The 10,185-nt window shown below is 34.3% G+C and overlaps 1 long non-coding RNA gene across 1 annotated transcript; it reads left to right on the forward strand.

Moving 5' to 3' along the window:
* Positions 1 to 283: 283 nt before the first annotated feature.
* Positions 284 to 8,766, forward strand: LOC127813848 (uncharacterized). The gene is made up of 4 exons (XR_008026234.1): positions 284 to 393; positions 8,005 to 8,036; positions 8,237 to 8,352; positions 8,508 to 8,766. It is a non-coding gene; the product is annotated as an uncharacterized LOC127813848 (long non-coding RNA).
* Positions 8,767 to 10,185: the final 1,419 nt, after the last annotated feature.

Raw genomic sequence — 10,185 nt, forward strand, 5'->3', positions numbered from 1 at the left:
GCTGGAAATGGCCATGATCGAGAAGAGATGAGAACCAAAGACAAGGGTGGTGAATTTGTAAATTGGGTAAGGGCATTTTTGTGATTTAGCACCTTCGATCGTTTTCTTGATAATCTACTTATTTGTACAAGTAGTATTTTAAAAAAAAAAATAAAAAATTACGAAGACAAAATAGTATGGTGCGGTCACTGCAATTTTGTCTAACTTGAGGGGTGTAAATGTAGTTTATCCTTTCTCGTGATTTAGTTCAAAATTTATAAACACGGAACAAATAGCGGAGGAATTAAACCTGAAACTACAACGGAGCTTAACTGTAGAAGAGATTGAAAGAAAGAAGGCGGTCTGTTTTCCCCTGCTTCCTCGATTTCCAAGTCTTCTCTTCGTTTCTCAAGTGTACTCTCTCTCTCTGTCTCTCTCTCTCTATATATATGCACGTATATCTGTCCTGCGTGTATGCATGATTCTTCAATGTTGTATCGTGGTCTTAACTTACGCATAATCTCGACACTTTCCAGTCGTTTAAGTGTTCGGCCGCCTAGGCGCTAGGCCGAGGCGGCCCTTGGCCGCCGCGATTAAGGCCAAATCGGCCCCCCTAGGCGCCAGCCCGATTAATGGGGCCCGATCGGCGCCTAGGAGGCCCAGGCCGCCTGGGTCGTGGGCGGCCTGGACTTGTCGCCTTGCTCCTTGCTGCTTGCTGCGCCATCTTCGTCCTTGCTCCTTGCTTGTAGCAAGCCATCTTCCTCCTTACTGATTGCAGCAAGCAGCAAGCATCATCTTGCCGTTGTTGTTGCCTGTTCATCTTAAATAACATCAAATAATTAAAATTAAAAATATATACATATTTTTCCTAAGCGCCGCCTAGGCGCTAGGCCTCATCTGGCGCCCCACTGGCACCTAGCCCGTTTTAAAACACTAAGTGCACTTTTGTAGATTCGAGCAGATTCTGAAAGGTCCATGGCAATTCGTCAAAAATCGTCTTGCTATTGGACACACAGGTGCCCCCGGCCGCCGACGAGGCTCTTAACTCCCTAACGTATGCTACTGTCATTATTTAATCACTAATCAACAATTCTATATCTTCCTATTCGAATTTCATTTACACTTAAGGCAGTGGTTAAAAACAGATCATTATAAATATTGGATAGGTTTTCACCCTATTGCAGGGGTGAAATCTTAATTGACTCACCCCATTGAAACCATTATCTTATGCGTGAGAGGAGGGGAAGCACTAACTTCACAAGTGTTGCAGATTTCGTAGAAATCATCAACAACTTGAAGATTATTGTGATTAACTCAGGTACATGATTAATTTGAATATTAGCATTCTAAAATTCATGCCTGTGTACGTAAATTTGACAGCACAAGCATCATTTGAGATAAGCAAAAGTGCTTTTGCTTGTTTAAAGTTGTCGTTAGCTATCTAGGGCTGCAAATAAATAGAGTTGCTCACGAACAGCTTGAAACTTGGCTTGATCAAGCTTATTTAATTAGTTAATAAATAAACTTAAATGTAAACGAGTCAAGCCTGAGCTTGAGGGTGCCCAGCTTGTTTGGACTCATACACGACATCATTTAGGTGCTTGATTGTAAGCTCGTTTATAGCTTATATAATGGCTCATCTGTAGCTTGTTTGTAAGCTCATTTGTGGCCCATTTTGAAATAATGTATTTTTACAATTGAGTTCTTTTGTCATATTATCTTTTTTTTCCCATCATCTTATCTATATTATTAAAAATATAAATATATATTGAAATACATTAATTTTTTATATTCTACATAAACAAGCCTGAAATGGAGCTGAAAATAAGCATTAGATTTAGAGCTCATGCAAAAGCCTATTTGAAGCTCATTTAATATAAATAAATGAGTATACTATAAACTTTTAATTAAAACTTGAGCCATGAGCTCAATTTCAGCTTGATCCTAAGCTTGACAAAATTTTGAACAAACAAGCCTGAGCCTTTGTGGGCTTGAGTTGGCAGCCTAAAGCTATCTCATAATACAGATAACTTTTGCAAAATAAAGTTTTGCATAACCATCATATCTAGAACTTAATAAGGGCGGGCTTGTTTCATATTATTGTCAGTTTGTAGGTGTATGTAAATTTGTATGTGTTTATTTTTTGTTGCATAACGTTTTGCATAATGTTGTTTGAAACATAGTCATTCAACATGATTCGTCTGTTTTTATTCTTTTTCTTCTTCTTCTCCTTCTTCTTCGAAGTTGTAGTAAAAAGTCAAATGAAACTTGACCGTTTGAAAAAAGAAACAAAAATAAAAGGAAAAAAAGAAAAGAAATTTTAGTGTTTTCCAAAAAATAAAATCCATGCCCTTTCTCAATCAATGCCTTTTTTATTTTTTATTTAAGAAAAATGACAAAGAACTAAAAATGGTAACAAAACCAAAACCTCCTAAAGTTTCAATTCTTGTTTATGTAACCAGAATTTATCATATTAAGGGTATTTCTAAGAGAATTTTCAATCTGTTATAATATTTAATTTTTTGTGTAATTATCTTTCTCATTTGGTAGTCATGTTGTATTGAACTTCGTAAATCTCTTGTATCTATTCCACCTAGTGGGAAGGCCTGGTGTGTTGTTGTAATATGAGTGTTTATTTACTATTTGTGTAGTTATTGAAGGTGTTCCTCCAATTTACATCTCAAGCATGGATGAAACAGGTTGGGGGTGTGCACGATCTGGTTTGAAAGAATATAGAATCCAAACTATAAATTATGGTTTTGAATATATTCCAAGCAGAACCATTTTTAGTAGTGAAACCAAGGCCCAGACCTAAAATTACGGTTTGGTTTGGTTCAAACTATGGTTTGGACAATGTCAGAATTATGTTAATAATTAGAAAAAGTAAACAACAATTCACATTTTTTGTGAAAAGTTAAAGCAAAAAATTATTTGTATAAAATTTCTATGCACATTAAAAAAAAAGAAATGGCTAAGAAATTTATCGTTAAAATATTTTGTTGGTGCAAGATAGCTTTTTAGGTAAATATTATATATTATATTATATAATTATGTTTTGGTTTCAAAATTTTTATGACACAAATTGAAACATATAATTTTTCTTATTTTTATTTTTTGAAAAAAAACTTAATGTGGAACCAAACTAAATTGATATGGCTTGGTTTAATAGATTAGACCTGAAACACTTCTCTTTTCAGAGTGTGTTTCCACATCATAAGTTGGGTTTTCTTTTTTTTTTGAAAACATTTCCCGTGAGGGCCCTTTGGTGATCTTTACAATTTACATCTTGCTTTCAAAATCTTTATTCGCTTGAATTTTTATTTTCATTATTTATTATTTATTTTTCCTAAACTCACTAGAGATTATTCTCCTAAGCGACGCTTAGGAAGGTTACCTTTTATGGCCTTGCATTTTCACCTAAACTCTTATGTTTGGTTTATGTTACCCAGATAAATATCCAAGAGGGGAGATGGGTGAATTGGTTTTTTCTAAAATTATTATTTTTTTACTCTTTTTGAAAACTCTTTAACCTGTTATCTTATTAACTAGTGATTGTAATATAGAGACCACGAGAATTTTTATAGAGATTCGAACTCTTACGAGCCTACTTCTCTCTCTCAAGACTGATCTTGAGACTCTCAAGATTTAACTTGAGATTCCACTAGAAAAAATCAACACTAGTTTTTAATTGGAGTTAAAGCCAACATATAATCCATTACCCTAAGCAAGAACCACTAGTACACAGTTATCAAATACAATCTCCTCACAATAGATGAGTAATAATAACAAACTTATAGCAAAAACAATCTCAAACAAGTTACCAACAATTGAGAATTCTACCAGCCAGCAAGCCTGCAACACTTGAACCTTCTCACCTTTGTTTAAATGCTTCTGTCAAGTTTGTTCACTGTGTTGTATTTTTTTGTCTTACTTTCTCCTTCATACTCATATTCTATATATACATAATATCAGATAAAATAGCTGTTACATAGAAAGGACGAATCAACATTTGAATTTCAAAAGAAATCTTTAAATTCTTCAGCTCCAGCTAGCATCTATTGATAACTTAGAACACAGCCGAGAGATTTCTACACAAAAGTCAATTTGTGAGAGCTGAAGAAATATTATTCTCTAGCAATAGATTATATAATTAACAAGAGAGAATCAATCTATGACATTGAGGAACAAGACAAAATCACATTTAAAAACTTATACACTTCGCGTGCAATAGAAAAATGTGTAGAAATAATGACATTAAAAAACGAATGTTGAATTTCGGTCGATTGAAGGCACAATTTGGGTCGACCAAAGTTGTCCAATGACCAAAATCACAACTTCAGTTGAAGATTAGGTCGACCTAAGACATGAGGCCAACATTCTGGCCAACTTTAGTCAACCTAAATAACATTATACGAAAATCAAGCATACTGTCTCACTTCAGTCGACTTAGATAAAATACCAGTTGACCTAAGATGCATATATACTATAAATATAATTTTTTCTTTGAAATAAGTTAATTAAAATAAATTTATATTATAAGATTATTTTTGTTATCATCAAAATCTTATTTATCTACCCTTGAACCTAATAGTTTAGTTTATCAAGGTAAGGTCTTTGTTTGTGCGTTCATCTTCATTGATTGAACCCAGTTTAATTTATAACTTGTATTATAGAGTTTAAATTTTTTATTCGTTTTGAAATACCGAATTTAAAAGAACAGTAAAAAAAAAGAAGAGACTTTTTGAAAGTTCCAAATCTTTAGATATCCTTAGAATAAATTTTTAAATCACTACAACTTAAGATATGAATGTAAATGTCATTCATTTCCATCAAAATAGAATGATATGCCTTAAATGAAAATCTAGTCACGATTTTGGCATGTTTGATACACTTGATGTCACCAAAATAAAATATATACATTTTTCTAGTGTGTCACATAAAAACATGTATAGCATCTACAAAACATAACATGCCACAAAAATAATGAAGCTTCCATAACCTGCAGTTCAAGAACTTCTTTTTCCTTTGAACCCTACCAGCACCCCCTAGAACATTTGAATATTATATGGGATAAATTCAAGTTAGAAGATGAACCTTTAAGTGAGAAACTCCCAAAAATAAGCCTTTATATAAAATGTGCGTGAAAGAGAATGCAAATTTCTACTCCGCAATACAACTTGTGACAATGTTGGCATGCTTCCAAGAATTTTCTTAACTAGTGCCCTAAGCGCAGTGTAGAGCAAAAATAGCATGGCCATACATGACTATAGATGCAAATGAAAAGCCAAACATGGTACATTTCCAAAATCAATTTTTTATGCAACATGAAAAAAACCACGAAGTAAGAGTTGTGAGAAAAACTCATTTATCTTGCTTGTTCTTCCTAGCTTCCCAGCCTCTCCTTGGTAGCGTTGATGAAGCTTCTCTTCCCTTCACTAATTTTCTCTCTTCTTGCATCCCTTCTCTATTTTTCTCTTTTCTTACACTTGCTTCGACTTCCTCAAGTGGAAGACCATGCCCTAATCTCCCATTTTATAGGACCCCTAATTTTTATCATAAAAAGTCAATTAACTTAGGAGTTTTTTATTTCTTTTTATCTTTTAAAATCTTCTTTCCTTATAAAATGTGTCAATATACACATGAGAAAAAAGAGAAAAGGGAAGGAAGCCCCAAGGCAGCCCCTTGGTGCAGCAAGCCGCAGCCGTGGTCCCTGGTGTGGGGGGGGGCTAGCACATGAGCCAGCTTGCTGGGCTTCCCCTTTCCTTATATATTTTATTTTTTTTGTTTAATTCTATATAATTTATACTTTATTATTTTATATGTATAAATATATATTATGCATAGATAAATAGGCATATTTAAGCTGTTTGACCCATTCACTTGGCTAAATAAATTATTCTCCAAATTAAATTCACATTTATTTTCTTAAAGCTTCAAACATTTTAAAATATTCTGGGGTGTGACCAAACTATGCAAACCCCTAAAGAAGAAATGTTGTGTTAGATAGCTAATGACTAGTGTAAAATTTGTTGGATCAAACATCTTGACTTATTGCCATGTTTCATATTGTACTAGTTGGTTTTACAATATCAACTATGTGATTGAATACAATCATATCAGTTATCTTCATTTACCCTATTTCATGAAAATTTTTCATATGAAGATGATTTTGGAACTTTATCTTGTCATTCCTTTACTAGAGGGTTGTATTAGGAAGGGTATCTAATAAAATTTTGTCACTATTTTTTTTCATGAATTTGTATTGTCAATGTGACTTTTAGAAGTCAATTGTTATGTCACTAACCCTAACTTTGTTAGGATAAAGTGCAACTGATCATGATGCATGATGAAACATCTTGAATTATAGATGAATGAGAAAATTGATGAGGTGTAACCTATTTAGCAACGTGTTTGAGTGTAGTGGACAATGAGTAAGGGTCGTCAACTCAATGCCCAAATGTAATGTTAATCTACAAGAGTTTTTGCATTTCCATGGATGGATGCGAATAAAGAAGTTAGTCCAAGATTGTAGATTACGGATCAAATAATAGAATATCTAAATTTTGATAGAAAAACCTAAAGTAGTAGATGTGATAATTAGGAAAAAAAATTAATATATATACCTCTAAGGGACAAGGTGGATTGGAGAAAATGTTAAAATGTTAACATAATCTTGATATAAACTTTGGTACTTAGAGAATGATTGTGCAAAGAATGGAGTAATGATTATTATGGACAAAACTTTAAATGGAGTCATGAATGTGAAGAGAATAGGAGACATGGTTATTGTCGCTAAAGTTGTTTTATAATAAGAGACTATTAATATTGTTAATGCATATGCAACAAAAGTTAGGTTAGGAGACGAGATAAAGAGAAAATTTTTGGAAAGACTTAAATTATTTTGCACAAAAAATACCTAAAGAACAGAAAATTATTATAAGAGGTGATTGGAATGGTCTTGAGTTGCATGGAAGTTATGGATTTGGAGAAAAAAAAAATAATAGGGGCAAAGCTATTTTGAATTTTTTTTCATGACATATGAGCTCATCATAGCCAACACTAACTTTAGGAAACCAAACGAACACTGTGGTCGCATATAAAAATGACTTATCAACTACCAATTACATGCTGATGTTTGAAAACTATGATGCAAATAGTGTGTAGATGCGTAGGCGGCCTTTTATTTCCTTTTCCTTTCTCTCAAGCATATAGGTGGTTTCCTGATTCCTCTTTGATGCATTTTCTTGTGAAGCAACTATGAAAAAATGAAGTTTTGGAACCAATTACATACTGACGTTTGAAAATGGTGATCAATCCACATTTATTCTTTGCTGCAAGCTATAGGATTTTGCTTTGCTTGCATAAGAGAAATGTCTCATTTTACAAAAATAAAAAGAGTAATCAATCTTATTGTACTGTTTCTGTGGTTAATTGTTTTGTTTCTTGTTCATATAAATAATTTCCCATATATTAATTGCTTATAAATGGGCATCCATGCATGAGGCTCTCCACTTTTCAAGGGTCGGGGAGGGTCATTTGCTTTTTGCAAAAAGAGTGCCTTCAGTCATAAAAGAGTAACATTACAATTGCTACCAAGGCTCACCCTCAAATTTATTTCTTATAAATGAAAGCATTGGTTTTCACATTTTTTAGGTCTCCTCTGTTGCAGTCTAAAAAGAAAGGTGACATTATCCAATGCTGATCTAAACATGTCAAAGCCAGTACTAAATTTCCACATATCTTGAGACTGTTTACTAACATAAGAAACTATTTATTATAATTATCTCATCATATTAGTCAATTTGTCGTCTTAGTTCTTGGTGCTAGAGTTTACTTAGTCCAAACAAACAAAAAGAACGAAGAGAAGACTGTGGTAATGATTAGTGATATATATATTATGTATTAGTACACATTTTCTGCAAAAAGAATAAAATGGATACTACCCTGTAATTTATGAGAGTTTGAAATCTTTTTCCTCTGGATGTCTTTTAACTTGCAATTTCTAAAGAAAGGTTTTATTTTCAGGGAGACATTCTCTGGAGTTGACGCAAATGGAAGTATGCAATTCTGGAACTATCATGGTGCCTTAAGAAATAGTATCCAATTACAGTTTTGATTACTTTGTATAATGGAATAGACACCATACGATTCTTCACATATCTGAAAATATTCTGTAGTTCCTTACAAGCCAGTTCATTCTTGAACTTTAAAGGATATAAACTCGTGGTTTTAAAGTACTTAATGTGATCTAGGGCAGCTTCATATCCCAAAGAAGCAGCAAGTGTTCATACCTTTCTAGTTGTCATAGAGCAAGGGAGGAAAAGAGGGATGGAGAAAAGGAAAAGTACATTGAGATCCAAAGGAAACTCACAGGTACTTATATTTCTAGTACGCCAAACCATTTTCCTCAATATATTTTGCATGTTGGTGTTATTCTCTGTTCTCCCTGCATTAGGTGTTCGTATTTAGTATTTTGTGCTGGTTGCAACAATTTAGAGTTGCTAATGAAATGGATTCCTCTTGCCAAGGTACCATTTTCCTTTCTGGCTTTAATAGAGAGAGATGTGCTGGAAACCAGAATGCCTTCATTGACTGATCACAGAAAGAGGCTTTATGCAGCATTTCAGGTTGAAGAAAAACATAAGCACGTTTTCAAGCAAAGATTTAAGAACTATATTCAACTATTGGTTGCCACGTGCCCCCACAACCAGCTGAATTCCTGGCCCTGCTAATGGCTGTAATGTAAACACTGGTTTTGTTGTCAGCCTTAAAACATGAAGTTTATTGGATTCCTCCCCCCCCCCCCCCCCAATATATGTTGTGGTTTTCTTCTTTACTGGTTTAACTCATGCATCTCTATCTGCTTTCCTTAAGTAGTTTGGTGGGTGTTGCTTATGACTAGTCATAACTTGGGCCCAAAAGAATAACTATTACGTAAAATGGACCAAGAAAAACTATATTTATACACTTGTCAATGAATTATTCTTGAATTCCTACTTCAAAACTTCTAAAAATGAATTAATAGTGGCCATGCTTAATTTGATTTTGTCACAAAATACTAGCATGAGTTTTTAATAATATATTTGGGGAAACTTGATAATAATTATAGTTGTTGGAATAAATGTAATTAGGATGTCAATGAGTTGTCAATTAGGCCTTATCTTTAAGAGTAAATTATTGTACATTCCTCCTATAAAATCTAAATGAAGAGGCTAGACCTCAATTAAGTTCTCTTATTCAACATGGTATCAGAGCCTACCATTACCAAACCCTAGTTGCAATCACCACCTCCTTCAGATCTCATCTCAGCGACTGCATGCAACTTCGACGTCCCTTTTTCTGTAGTTCATCTCCGTCTTTTCCGTTGTTGCCACTGCTATTGCTCGTTGGTGTCACAATGCTCCTTTGTCGGCGACCACAGATTTGTTGGCGTTTGCAGTAGCTATCACTGGAGCATTGCCATCATGCCATCGTTGTTGCTAGTATCCACTAGGATTCAAGCGTGAGGAAAAATGCTCAGCAAATTGTGTTTAGGGGTCTGAAAGTTAAGTACTTTAGAAGGCAGTTGGTTTATCAAATAAGAAGCTGTTAGAATAGCTTTTCCCAATACTTTTTAGGAATAGAACTAGTGAATATTAAGGTACGAACAACTTCAAGTAAATGACAATTTTTCCTCTCAACCACCCCATTTTTTTTGAGTAATATAAGGACAGGTGTTTTGATGAAAAATCCTATATGTGGTAAGGTATTGGGTAAATGGATAGGAAAAGTACTCACAACCATTGTCAATCTTAAGAATACAAATAGATGAATGAAATACATTAAGAATTAGCTTTGAAAGACAACACATACCTCAGATTTTTCTTTCATAAGGTATATCCAACAAACCCTAGTATGGTTATGAATGTAAGTAACAAACCATCAGGCACTAGACAAACTTGGAACTCTTATTGGTCCCCATATGCCACTATGAATCAATTGGAGGAGATCTGGCCTCCATAGCCATCGTTGCCAACTGCCATCACCAAAATTCAGTTACCGCTGCTTAGATCTCACCCGTCCCGTTGCTCGTGACCTCTACCGTCACTCAACGGTCATGACCATCACCAGATCTCACGGCTGTCGGCCTTCGCCAGCCCTTGCGTCGCCGTTGTTCGCGGCCTACTTTGTCACCACCGTTGCCTGCGACTTCCTCTGCGCGTTGTC

This window comes from Diospyros lotus, chromosome 12, assembly GCF_014633365.1.
Source record: "Diospyros lotus cultivar Yz01 chromosome 12, ASM1463336v1, whole genome shotgun sequence".
Lineage (NCBI taxonomy): Eukaryota > Viridiplantae > Streptophyta > Magnoliopsida > Ericales > Ebenaceae > Diospyros > Diospyros lotus.